The 13,280-nt window shown below is 41.8% G+C and overlaps 1 protein-coding gene across 2 annotated transcripts in view; it reads left to right on the top strand.

Annotated features, from left to right (window-relative positions):
* DCAF5 (DDB1 and CUL4 associated factor 5) overlaps positions 1-13,280 on the top strand; it is a 163,632-nt gene that overhangs the window by 750 nt on the left and 149,602 nt on the right. The gene's annotated exons all lie outside the window — the stretch shown is intronic.

A 13,280-nucleotide genomic window follows, 5' to 3' on the forward strand; every position in this document is an offset into this window, starting at 1 on the left:
CCCCCCCCCCCCCCCCCCCCCCCCCCCCCCCCCCCCCGCGCCCCGGAGCTTCCCCTCGGGTATAGGGGAAAGAGGTGAAATCGAGGCCCGGGAGATGTAGGCCTCACTCTCCTGGGGCTCCTAGCGACAGGCGGCTGAATCGATAGCCTATTGCACCAGGGAGGCCCCGGCCTGGCTCGCGCCGGACGCCCGCCCTCCTCGTCCAGGATCAGCCCCTTCCCCCCCAGGTCAGAGAGGCCCGAGCAGGGGGTCACGGTTGGGGGACTGGGTGTCCGCCGCTCGTGCCCCCTTCCTTCCCCCATCCCCTTTCCCGTGTCAGCCGTGGGGCCGGGGCGGGGGAGGGGGGTGGCGTGTGGGCGATGCAGGCGAGCTCGGTGGGTCGTGGACCCGCCTCCCTCCTTAAGCGACGTCGGTCACCGTTATGGCCTTTTTTTTCTTTAAAATGACTAACCCCTGGCGAGGAATTGGCCCGCCGCGGCATTGCATACGCGGATGACCTGTGACAGGTCTAAATCTGCAGAGCCTCCGCCAGGGTCCTGTTTGGACGCTCCCCGCAGCGCGGTGTCAGAACTTAGATCGGGGGGAAGGCGCGATCAGAGCGGGAGAGAGAGAACATTTGGGGGTGCTGTAGAGACGGGCTTACAAAAAACCACCCTTGGCTCCAGCTGCTCATGGAAATGGGACTGATCTCACTCGGGTTCTTTGTGAGATGTGAGGCGATCGGCTTCCCCCGAGAGTTTCGCTGCTATATTTTATCCTCTGAGACCCAGTGTCTGTGTCTTGCAAGCCTAAGAGTGCTTAATAAATGGTTTTTTGATCGATTTGACTTATTCTCCTCACTCTCCACAGTCTGCCATGAACTGTTCAAAAGCACAAGAAATCTTTACTACTCTGAGAGAATTTTAGGGTACCAGACATACTTGTGGGCAAATCTTACAGGTATAGCCTTATGTTAATCAGCTTAATTTAGATTTAAAATATGACAGTTTATCTTCCTGGTCTTCCCTGTTGTCTGTCACTCCCTTTTCAGGCTGCCAGCTTCTTGGCTTCTGGTGACAACAGCTGCCTTCATAGCCACCTGACTCAACAATTCGACTAGTGTGTCTCCTGGGTTATGCTCATAGGAAAATCTCTAACTGGGCTTTCTTCTGGTGATACTAGGCATATTCCATGATTGGGAAAGGAATTCATCCTTACTTCCTGGATTTTCTTTTCCTCCTCTGCTATGTTCTTCCTGTTTTCTTTCAGCTCCTCCCCTTGCCCTTAAGTCTTCTCTAGCACGTTCTTTCCTCAACTCTGCCACTCCTAATTTTAACTGCATTGATTTTGTTTGTGCAAAAACTGAATTTTTTCACCTAGCGTTCAGCTTTTTATCTGGACTTGGGGTGTTTCACTAAAAAGCTTCCTTAGATTTTCACAGCTTTGCCCAAATTAGTCTGAGTTTGGGACTCCATTGCTTCTGCTAAGGAATTCTGAATATTCATTACAGGGTGATTGCTTTAGGCAGCACTTCATTGATTTTTCTTATTCGTTTTAAAATATGTAATCATCTCCTGTTGGGGTTCTCCTCTGATGGGGCATTTTGGGGGAAATAGCACCTGCATCTTCAATTTTATCACTTTATAAATAGTAAGAAAATAAGATACCAGGTTTAGAGTGATGAGAGGACTAGCCCTGGGTCCATCCTTCATTTGTTACTATGTTTTGTTAAAATTGTGTTCAGATTCAGGATGCTGATTTTTCATCTTCCATGCTTGACCAGAGTTGATTACCCAAATGCATGATCCAAATTTGTTTCAGACCCCAACTTATTTGGGGGCTTTAACTTGGAATCTAAGGAACTTACTGATTTTCTTTGGCATAGGTACTGTGATAAGTAGTGTAGGAGTTCATTAGTTAAGGTAAAGTAAAGTGTCTTGCCATCCATCTCAGGGAAGAAGTAAAAGGGGTACAATTCAGGGAAGAGTGGAGCGGTTTTGTATGTTATCTTAGGACCTAGAGCTGGGGAAACATGATGGAGAACATTTGGGTGAAGGTCAAAGAAGGAAAACCCTAGTTTTTGTTGTGTTATCTTTTTTTTCTTCTTATCATTAGAGTATAATACTAAAGACCACCTGGGGAGAGAGGAAATAGATGAGTTGGGGAAAACATCACAAGCCTAGCCCTGAGCCATGACATTGTAGTAATGGGACTTCATTAATTCAGACATCTGTTGACATTCTTCCTATGCCAAAAGTAGAGCAGCAAAATCTTATTGATTTGCCTTAGTAATAATTTCATCCTTCAAAAGGCAGAGTAATTAACAATGGGAAATTCTGTAGTGAAATGCTGGAGTGGAAATTCCTCCTTAGGAGGAAGTGACCACTTGATTACAGGATTTATGATAGAGAAGGAGAGGAAATGATTTGAGGTTTTGGGAAAACATATTTCAAAGAGTTTAGAGGAAATATAGGAGTAAAATGCTTCAGGGAAAGGCAGGTAAAGAGAGATGGAATGGAAGCCTGTGGGGAGGAAACATGGGATTTGTCTAAAGATGCCAATGTGGTTAGCGGCACAAGGAACTCATCAGCCAAATCAGATTTTAAAAAGAAATCTGTGGGAGATGGAAGCATAAGAGAATGAAGACAACAATATGGCAGCAGTGTTAGGAGTGCTAAAGTTCACAGTGAATTGAGGCAGGCATGGGAAACTAAGGGTACTATAAAAAGTTTGGTTTTTATTATAGGGAGTAAAAGGAGAGCTTGAAGAAATAGGGCCTTTTCTCTCTGGGTGTAGGGGATGAGATCCGCTGAGAGAGAAGGCAAAGCTGTTCAGTTCTCATTTTTTCTGTTTCATCTGCAAAGGAAAATGAGTTTTACAGTGCAAGTGATAAAACAAAAATTACTAACCGGGAGGGTATATATAAATATATAAGCAAGGTATATATCGTGGCGGCTAAGTGGCGCAGTGAATAGAGCACCAGCCCTGGAGTCAGGAAGACCTGAGTTCAAATCCGGCCTCAGACACTTAACACAAAAACTAGCCGTGTGACTTTGGGCAAGTCACTTAACCCCGATTGCCCTCCAAAAAAAAAAAAAAGCATGGTATATATAAGGAGATTACAAGAGAGCATTGAGTTGCCCTGGATGAAGTTATCTGGTCCAGGGAGAACTATATCCTACAGCAAAGAACTGATAAATGTTCATGGAAAACTAGAGAGTAGGCATCACAGAATTAAGAGAAAGGCAAACATCCTGATTAAAAAGAAAACAAAAGAACAGAGTTGGCAAATTATAGGCTATAGAGTTTGATTTGACTCCCAGAGAAATTCTAAATGAATCATTAAAGAGATGGTTGTTGAATATATTGATATGGAAGTAGTGATTACAAAGAGTCAGCATGGGTTCATCAAGAACAGGTCATGCCAGATCCTGTCTCCTATTTTTTGATCAGATTATTAAACTAATAGATGAGGAAAATGTTGTGGATAGATTTCAGCAAAACTTTCAATAAAATAACATACTATTCTTGTGGAAAAGATGAAGAAATAAGGATTAGAAAATAATGCAATCAGAAGAATTCCAAACCAGTTGTATGTCATACTCAAGAGTAGTTGTTATAGTTCAATGTCAACGAGGTAGGGGACTTTAAGGGCCCATCCCAGGGATCCTGGCTTGGTCTTGTGCTCCTTACACAAACACACACATACATGCACATGTACATATGTACATATATGCACACATATTTGTACATATATTTGGATAAAAACTTAAGTGACGATGTTCATCAAATTTTCAGAAAACACAGAGGTGAGAGGGTTAGCTAGCTAGCCCAGTGGATGACAGTTAGGATCTAGAAGGATCGTGATAAACTAGAACATTGGGTTAAATATAATATGGTGATCTTCACTAGGGATAATGTCAAGCCTTACATTTGGATAAAAAAAAAGTCAACTTCACAAGTTACTATGGGAGAAGCATGGATAGATAGCAGTTGTTTTGAGAAGGATTTGAGGTTTTAGTGGAGTGCAAGCTTTAATATCAATCAACAGTGTGATGTGTGCATCCAAATAACCAAACTTGATCTTGGACTGCTTGAAAGAGGGGTATTAACTCATGGGAAAAGAGAGGTGGTGATCCCACTTCACTCTGGCCACATGGAACCTCATTTGGAGTCCTAGATACCTTGGTTTAAGGATACTGACAAGTTGGAAAGTGTCCAGAGAAGATCAATGAGGACAGTAGTACATGGCATAGGAAGATCAGTAGAAGGAACTAGAGATGATGTTTAATGTGGAGAAGATAAGACTGGGGCCTATGTAGTAGCTCTCAAGTATTTGAAGGTGTCTCATGTAGAGGAGAGATTATTCTTATTCTGTTTGGCCTCAGAAGGCACAACGAGAAGCAGAATGGGTAGAAATTGTGGAGAGAGATTTATAATTGATAGCAGGAAAAACTTCCCAAAAATTCAAGCTATACAAAAGTAAAATTAGCTACCTCTGGAAATGGTGGGTTTCCCTTCCTTTAAAGTTTTATATATCTGTATCTATAATATACACATGCACATATATGAGGGGAAATTCTTTGCGTATATGCATTGGACTAATTGGCTGCTCTGGCTTTTTTCCAGTTTCCAAATGTGACATATAGTGCTTTAAGGGTTATACTGGATTTCGTTTTCATCTCATGATAACCTGTGATATAGTATATCCCCATTTCGCTAATGAATAATAAAGACGTTAGATGACTTACCTGTGGTTGCACAGTAAGTATGGGAACTGGAATTTGAATCAAGTCTTCCTAATTCCAAATCTAACGTTTTATCCACAGTGCCATGTTTTTAAAAGTTTTCAAAGCATTTGTCTCACAGTTACCCTGGGGGCTAGATATTTCCATATTTCACCAGTAAGGAATCTGATGCTTAAAGAGGGTTACATAGACCTTCTAAGTGTTAGAATTCAAACCCTAACTCATAACTGCAAGGCTAGTGCTCTTTCTATGATATCATGCTGCCTCTCCAGTGACAGCAGAGTGTTAGTTACTATATAGGTTACAATGATCAGTAATCCAAAGCTGGAAAGTGAAATAGTTGGTGATAGCAATAAGTGTTGAAGTGGTTGTTTTGAAGCTTAAGATATTAAAGTAAGTTAAACTGCTACTTTAGCCTAAGATATTTTCTCAGCTTAAAAAATACTTATTTTATTGATATCTTTTGTTTTTGTATCGCCTATAAATATCTTCCTGTATCCTTCCTTGTCTGTCCTTCCAGAGATCCCATGTTTAGAGGGAGAGTTCTTAGTCTTTTTGTGTCATGGACCTCTGGCAGTTTGGTGAAACCTGTGGGCCCCTTCTCAGAATAAAGTTTGTAAATGCATGAAATAAAATACATAGGTTTTCAGTGGGAACCAGTTACATTGAAATGCAATCATCAAACATTTAAAAGCATGTTCATGTACCCCATGTTAAGGCCCCCTGTCTTATGAAAAAAAAATGGTTTTTACTTTACATTTCTTGGTGGCTGATATCTATGAAATGTAGACTCTGCAGTTGGATCTGTGATTACACTGGGCTGGATATTTCTTCCACCAATACAGACCTCAGATATAGAGCCCAACATGTCTGACCATCCTTTGTTACTGTTTTCAATATCCTTCCATGAGTTTAAACAGAAGCCTTTCTTGATGTGTCCATGATATCTCTGTGGTACCAGTAGACCACTGGGATTGCTGTCAAGCCTGTCTTTTTATTTTTTTTTTGATTGTACATTTCTGTGATTATATCCTTTGCTCCATTTTTTCTTTGCTAAGTGACTTGCCCAAGGTCACACGGCTAGTTTTTGTGTTAAGTGTCTGAACCTGTATTCGAACTCAGGTCCTCCTGACTCCAGGACCGGTGCTCTACTCACTGCACCACCTAGCTGCCCTTGCTCCATTTTTTTTTCAAAGTTTTTTGTGTTATATTTTGTAACCCACATATAGCTATGACATGCTTTCCCATTATCTTGCGTGTGTTACTCATTTTTAATTCTCCTGAAGACTGTAGCGTTTCACATCTTGTAGTCCTACTGCAACACAGATATTAAAAAGATGGATCTGTGTTTTTGAGAGGAACTAAAGGAGCTCTGCAGTTTCCTGGATGCAAATGTAATTGTTTTAAAACAGAACAGCTCATATTTATATAGTACTTTTAAGATTTAAAAAAAAAATTTTGCTTTTTGGAGGGGGGAAGGCAGGGCAGTTGGGGTTAAGTGACTTGCCAAGATCTTACAGCTAGTAAGCGTTAAGTGTCTGAGGCTGGATTTGAGCTCAGGTCCTCCTCACTCCAGGACTGGTGCACTGCGCCACCTAGCCACCCCTGTGCTTTTAAGTTTTGCAAAGCACTCTGAAATTTGCTCAAGGTGACAAAACTGGTGAGAGGGCCAGGACCAGAAAGATACTAGTATGGTAAAGGATAGGGTTCTCTAAATATATAGTTCTCTCAATGCATGTTGTGACATACCTTATATTTTACTTAGCACTTTAACACATCTGAATCTTACAATAAAATGAGCACCCACTTTGCTCAGGATATAAACATAAATAAAGGAGCCAATGGAAGAAATCGAGAAAGGTTCCAATTAGACAAAGGTTTCTACTGTTCAGTATGCTTAATTAGCTTAACCCCAATATCTAATTCTGGTATTTAGTACCCTTATGTGCTTCCTATAATCTGAACTTGTTAATTAAGGGTTTCTTCCTACCACCCACTCACTTCTTCAGCTGTGTCCAACTCTTTGTGACCCCATTTGGGATTATCTTGGCAAAGATACTAGAATAATTTTCCATTTCCTTCTCTAGCTCATTTTACAGATGAGGAATTGAGGAAAACAGGGTTGAGTGACTTGCTCAGTGTCAAACAGCTAGTTTGAGACCACATTTGAATTCAAGAAAGATGAGTCTTACAGACTCCGGGCTTACCACTACCCAGTCACTGGTTATCTTCAGTTTTATGGAATGGGTACTTGGAACTACAGTGTATACTTTCAACTGTATTTTCAACTACAGCTAAATTTTCTATAGGTACAATATTTGGCTTAAGCCTATAAATCAATTAAAAACTTTTGGGTTAAATCTTGCTGGAAAAGTTTCTTAATACCTCCAAGTCCATTTTGTCTTAATGTCATTCTCTCCATCTATTAGTTGGTTAGTAGGAAATGGTAGGAGAATGGTAGGAGAAGGGCCTAATACCTTTGGTTTTTGAATTCGTAGAATACAAATTTTTAGCAAAGAAGAATGCCCCAGAAGTTGGTTTTCTGGATTCCCGTTGGGGCTTGGGGAGTTACGATGTAATATTTTCTTTTTCATAATTTCCGTTATTAAGGGATGATATCCTTGTAGTTTTTCCCTTCTCTCAAATGTGTTACAATGGAATTCTTTGTTACTTAGAAATAATGTAATCACACTACTACTAGGTCTGTATCCCAAAGAGATAATAAAAGGGAAAGTACACGTACAATATTTGTTGTGGCAAAGAATTGGAAATTGAAGAGATGCCCAGTTGGGGAATGATTGAACAAGTTGTGGTATATGAATGTAATGGAATGCTATTGTTCCATCAGAAGTGGTGAGCAAGCAGACTTCAGAAAAACTTGGACAGATTTACATGAACTGATGCTGAATGAAGTGAGCAGAACCAGAAGTACACTGTACACAGTAACAGCAACATTGTGTGATGACTGATTTTGTTAGACTTCGCTCTTCTCAGCAATGAAACAATCTAAGACAATTCCAAAAGAGTCATGATGGAAAATGTTATCCACATCCAGAGAAAGAACTATGGAGTCTCTGAATGTAGATCAAAGCATACTGTTTTCTCTTTGTTTTGTTTTTTGTTTTTTCTCTCTCGTGGTTTTTCCCTTTTCTGATTCTTCTTTCACAGCTTGACCAATGTGGAACTATGTTTAATGTGATATACATGTATAGTGTAAATCAGATTGGATGCCATCTTGGGGAGAGGGGGAGAATTTAGAACTCAAAGTCTTATAAAAGCAAATCTTGAAACCTAAAAATTAATTAATTAATTAAAAAAAGAAATAATGTAATGGAGGTGACCTGTGAGGTCATTTAATCTAACCCCATTTTATATATGAGCAACCAAAACTCAGAGGTTGTGGCTGATTTGTTTAAGTCTAGAATTAAGGTGCAATTTACCTTTGTCATTGCTCTGTAGGGAATTTGGGAGAGTTGGGGCAGATCTGTAGTGGTGATCCTGGAGAGAATTTTTATGTTGAATTCCAAGAGCTGTTAGCATAAGGATGCTATTGTATATTTGACCTACCTGGTCCAGCACTCCATGGCTCTCCCATGATCAGCAAATTCATTGTTAGCCGCCTCCTATTTTAAAAAATGTAGTCAAGTTTTGTTTATTTGGTAGCTCTTGGACTTCTTAAGGACAACAGAACAGCTTTTGGACCACAGAAAGTGATAAATTGTGGTTGTTTACTTTTTTTTGGTAATCATAATTGCTGTTTTGATTTTGAAAATTCAGTCAGTGAACATTCTCATGTCATTTTTGCTCCTGCATTTGTTTCCTCATATATAAGATGAAAAGTTTGGACAAAAATGCCCCCTTTTCACTTTAACCTGCTCTGTGATTCTGACGTGAACCCATGACACCTCAACCTTCTGCTTTTACCAAAAAGCTCCTTCTCCTCTCTCATCTCCAGGCTTTCACCTGTACTCTGTGCTATTCTACAACTGTGTGTGACATTCTTTATCCTCCTTGCCTTTGCTCTCCTGCCTCAGCTCATGTTGCTCACTATACTTGCTTTCCTTTGCCATTTGAAATTCCGCCTGTCCTTCAAAACTTGGTTTGGATGACACATCATCAATGAAAGCCTTCCCTGAATCACTTAGAGCAGATCTTGGAATGGATAACTTCTTTCTGTGAACCGTCACAGCATCTGATTTATACTTTTCTTTGTGAATTTATCCTATCTGTATTCTCTTTTATAATTATTTGTGCACGTGACTTACCTTCTCTACTGGGCTATAAGCTCTCTTGAGAACAAGAGCCATGTCTTACTTATTTTTCTACCTGAGCACCTGTTTCTCTTCTCTATATTTTATTTTCTTAAATTTAAAAGCCTTTACTAATGCGGGAAGATCATATGCATGGAGTTCTTTAAAATTCACAGAGCAGGGGCAGCTAGGTGGCGCAGTGAGTAAGAGCGCCGGCCCCAGAATCAGGAGGACCCGGAGTCGGTTCCAGCCTCAGATACTTAACACCCATACACACACACACAAAACTGGCCATGTAACCTTGGGCAAGTTACTTAACCCCCCAATTGCTTTAAAAAAAAATAAATAAAATTCACAGAGCACTTCCTTACAATAGCTTGGTGATGTAGAGAGGACAGATATTGTTATACCCATTTTGTTGATGAGAATCTGGAACTCCGGGGAGCTTAAGTCAATGGGCATTTATTAAGTGCATTCTATGGACCAGGCACTATGCTAATCTGGGAATACAAATAATCTGGGAAAATCTGGAATAAGAGTTCTTGCTTTCAGAGAATTTAGATTCTAATGGAAGGAGGTGGCATATTAAGTAGGTACACACAGTGTATATTGGGTGGAAGGTATACTGAAAGGAGAAGGCATTGGAAGTTGAGCAGCAGGGAACAGCCTCCTGCAGAATGTGGTGGATTTAGTACTGAATTTTGAAAAAAGCCAGGAAAACGAAGGTAGAGGTAAGGGGGCAGAGCTTTCCAGCACCAGGGACAGTTTGTCCAAAGGTATAGAAATGAGAGATGGAGCCTCATATTTGAGTAACTCCAAGTAGGCCAGTGTTCACGGAAAATAGAGTATGGGATAAGATGTGTTTGTCTAAGGTAGAAAGAGGTCAGGTTATGAAGAGGTTTAAATGCCAAACAAAGGAATTTATAGATCCTGAAGATAATAGGGAGCCACTGAGCATGGAAATGAATGATGGGGCCACACGTTCATTTTAGAGCGATTACTTTGGCAACTGAGTCAAGGATGGGGGTACTCTTGACATTTCTAGGAATGCTGGGAGTTGGAGGATTTGGAGCGAAGGAAAGGTAAATTTTTTTGGGAGGAATGATGAATTTGAGATGCCTGATTTGAAATGTTCAAAGGGCAGTTGGTGATTCAGGACTATAGCTCAGAACTAGGGTTGGTTATATAGATCTAGGAATCATCTACAAAGATGATAATTGATCCTCCGGGGGAGGTGATATCACCTGATGAAATAGTATAAGGGAGATGAGAAAAAGGTCCCAGGACTGAACTTTAGGGGACACCTATAGTTAGTGGGCGTGACACTGATGAAGATCGAGCAAAAGAGAGATCATATAGATAGGAAAAGACCCAGGAGAGAACAATGTCTGGATCTGTTTAACAGCATCTTGATTTCTCATAAAGTCATTAGCTTCCATTTGCTCCAGTCTAATTCTGAAGCAATGATTCTCCTCATTGAGCTTTTGAGATTCTTCAGCTTTTTAAGGCATTCTTCTCCTCATTGCCTTTTTGAGCCTCTTTTGCCATTTGAGTTAGTCTATTTTTCAAGCTGTGATTTTCCTCATTCAGGCTGTTGACTCTCATTTCATAATTTTTTTGCATTGTTCTCATTTCTCTTCCTAATTTTTCCTCCACTTCTCTTATCTGCTTCTTAAGGTCCTCTGTGGCCTGTAACCAGCTCGTATTTTCCTTTGAAGCTTTTGGTGCAGGAGTTCTGACTTCACTGTCTTCCTCCTGTTCCATGCTTTGCTCCTTTTTGTCCCCAAAGTAGGAGTCTAATGTTGGAATCTTCTGTCTGCTTTGTTTCCTTTGCCTGGTCATGTCGCCCCTCAGTCACTTGACCCCTAGGCTTTTTGCCACAGTAGGACTCTGCCACCAGACAGGGGAGCTTTCGTCCCAAATGCTGGGGTTTTCTCAGCTGCCGGAGGTATTAGATGGATGCCCTCTCTGAGGTCTCCACAGGCTGTGGCAAGCTGAACACACACCCCAGGACCTCCACCTGTAATAGTAATGGCATTTAAAGATTCCCCTGTATTGGCTTGGTTTTTGGTTTGATTGTGTTAAAACCCAGAGCTTGTTAATCCCACCTGTGGGATGGACTTGTTGACTTGAAAAGAGAGACACGAACTGGGAGGAGCTGGTGATATAGATTTGGAGAGACACAAGAGAGGCAGAAGAACTTTTTGGAAGCAGCACCTTGGAGGCAGAGAGAGTCTGAGAGGATTGCTGAGGGCCACTTTGAATTGCCCTGGACTTTTGAGACCTGACCCCGGAGCTGCCAAGGACTGAGGAGACATGGCTGTTTTGCTGGTACTTTGTCTGTCTGTTTTGATGTTGTTTTGCCAGATTTGTCCACTGGTGAAAGACAGTCCTGTTGTTGAAGAAGTCCTGGAACCTGGCTTTTGGCTAAGAGCTCCTCAGACTGTCCTGCAAGACAGAGAGTGAATACTGTCCACTGGTGAACGACAGTGCCGTTGTTGCAGGGGTCTGGGAACCTTTCTGTTGGTTCAGAGCTACTGAGACTGTCCTGCAGACAGAGACTGAATACTGTCCACTGGTGAAGGACAGTGCTGTTGTTGCAGGGGTCTGGGAACCTTTCTGTTGGTTCTGAAGCCCTGAAGAAGGATTTTCTTGTTGTATGTTTACAGAAATCCTGGGAGAGGGTTTTGCTTATGTTTTCAGGGGTCCTAGGACTGTTCTGCAGACAGAGGATGAATTAATGAAGAGACTGGCAATGTATCTTGTGGCCTTGCTAAGCTTTGTCTCCCCAGGAACAAAGATTGCTGAGAACTTGCCTCTTGTCAAGATGAAGAAAAGACCTCCATTTGGGTATTAAGTGCTGTGCTTAAACTTGTTGTAACTCTGGGGTAGATTCAATTGTGATTCAGGGGTGGGGAACTTTTGACCTTTTTGTGTTCTATGATTGAACAAATGAATGTACTTTACTTATGATTGGAAACTAATCTCCATTTGAGAAGAGGGGCTTTGTGGTGGACTAAATGAAGGTACAGCCTAGGGGTGGAGTAGTATTTAGAAGGGACTTTGTAATTGATTAAATGAATGTAAGGTCCTGGGGTGGGGTAGTACTTGGAGATTATTTAATCACATTTAGTAAATGCTGTATTTGGAATGATGTCATATTTTGATCTTCTCTGTTCTTAGTTTGTCACTGAATAAAATGGAGAGCACCTATGCTGGTATTCTGAACCTTGGGAAGTTGCCTTTGTTTGGCATGACATCACACCACACTAGACTGCAATCCAGATCCAAGCAGGTTAAAGCAAGAGGGATTACCCCTCAGACTGGTGCTTGGTCCCCTACATTCTGCAGGCCAGGAGCTGAAGATGCCATGTGGTGCTGGCTGGCTCTGCTGGCATCTCGGGCTTCTCTCCCAGTGGGCAAAAGCCACACACTCCCACTTTACTGGGTCCCAAAGTCCAGATTGCACTGACCTCTCACTTTGTCCTTGGCATTTATGTGTTTATAAATCTGGAAACGGCCACAGCTGCTGCTGATTTGGAGTCCTTCCTGCCGATGGCTGGTCAGGCCTGCCCTGGGGCTCAAGCCTCAGCATGGGGCTGGGCTCGGCTCCCCAAGTGCACCACTGGCTGATTCCTGCCGGCCTGCTGGGCTGTCCTCAGCGGAATGTTAGCTTCTCTCTGTCATTTTGTGGGTTCTGCAGTTCAAGAGTTTGTCTAGAGTCCCCTTTTACATGGATTGGGGAAGGTGGAAGCCAGAGCTCAGTGGAGGTCCTGCTTCCACTCTGCCATCTTGACTCCGCCTCGAGAACAATGTCAAGAACACCTAGTGAGAGAGCATTCAGAAAGAAAAAGTATATTGAAATCAAGAAGTATGAGGATTGAGAAAGGGCAGTCAATATGGAAATTAAGAGATCATTAGTAACTTTGGAGAGGGCAGTTTCAGTTAAATGGCAGGGTCTAGGAAACCAGATTGCAGAGCATTTAGAAGAGTGAGAGGAGGGAAGTGGAGACACTTCATTTAGATGTCTTTCTCAGGGAATTTAGCCATAATAGGAGGAGAGATATAGATGGAAAAACCAGTAGGGAGAGTAGGATCGAGTTTCTTAAGGATTTTTAGGGGAGACAAGGGCAGCTTGTAAAGTTATCAGCAGGGAAGCAACCCAGTAGAAAGGGAGAGTTTGACAATGTGAATAATAGGGCAATCTAGAGTGTAGGTAAAGGGATTGAGTTTGGCTGGCAAGGAGAAGGGCCCTCTCTTCACTCTAAACTGAAGTGAAATAGAAGGTGGGGGGGGGGGGAGA

Source organism: Petaurus breviceps, unplaced genomic scaffold (assembly GCF_028583685.1).
Source record: "Petaurus breviceps papuanus isolate PSGF00001 unplaced genomic scaffold, PetGlider_PUasm1.0 189, whole genome shotgun sequence".
Lineage (NCBI taxonomy): Eukaryota > Metazoa > Chordata > Mammalia > Diprotodontia > Petauridae > Petaurus > Petaurus breviceps.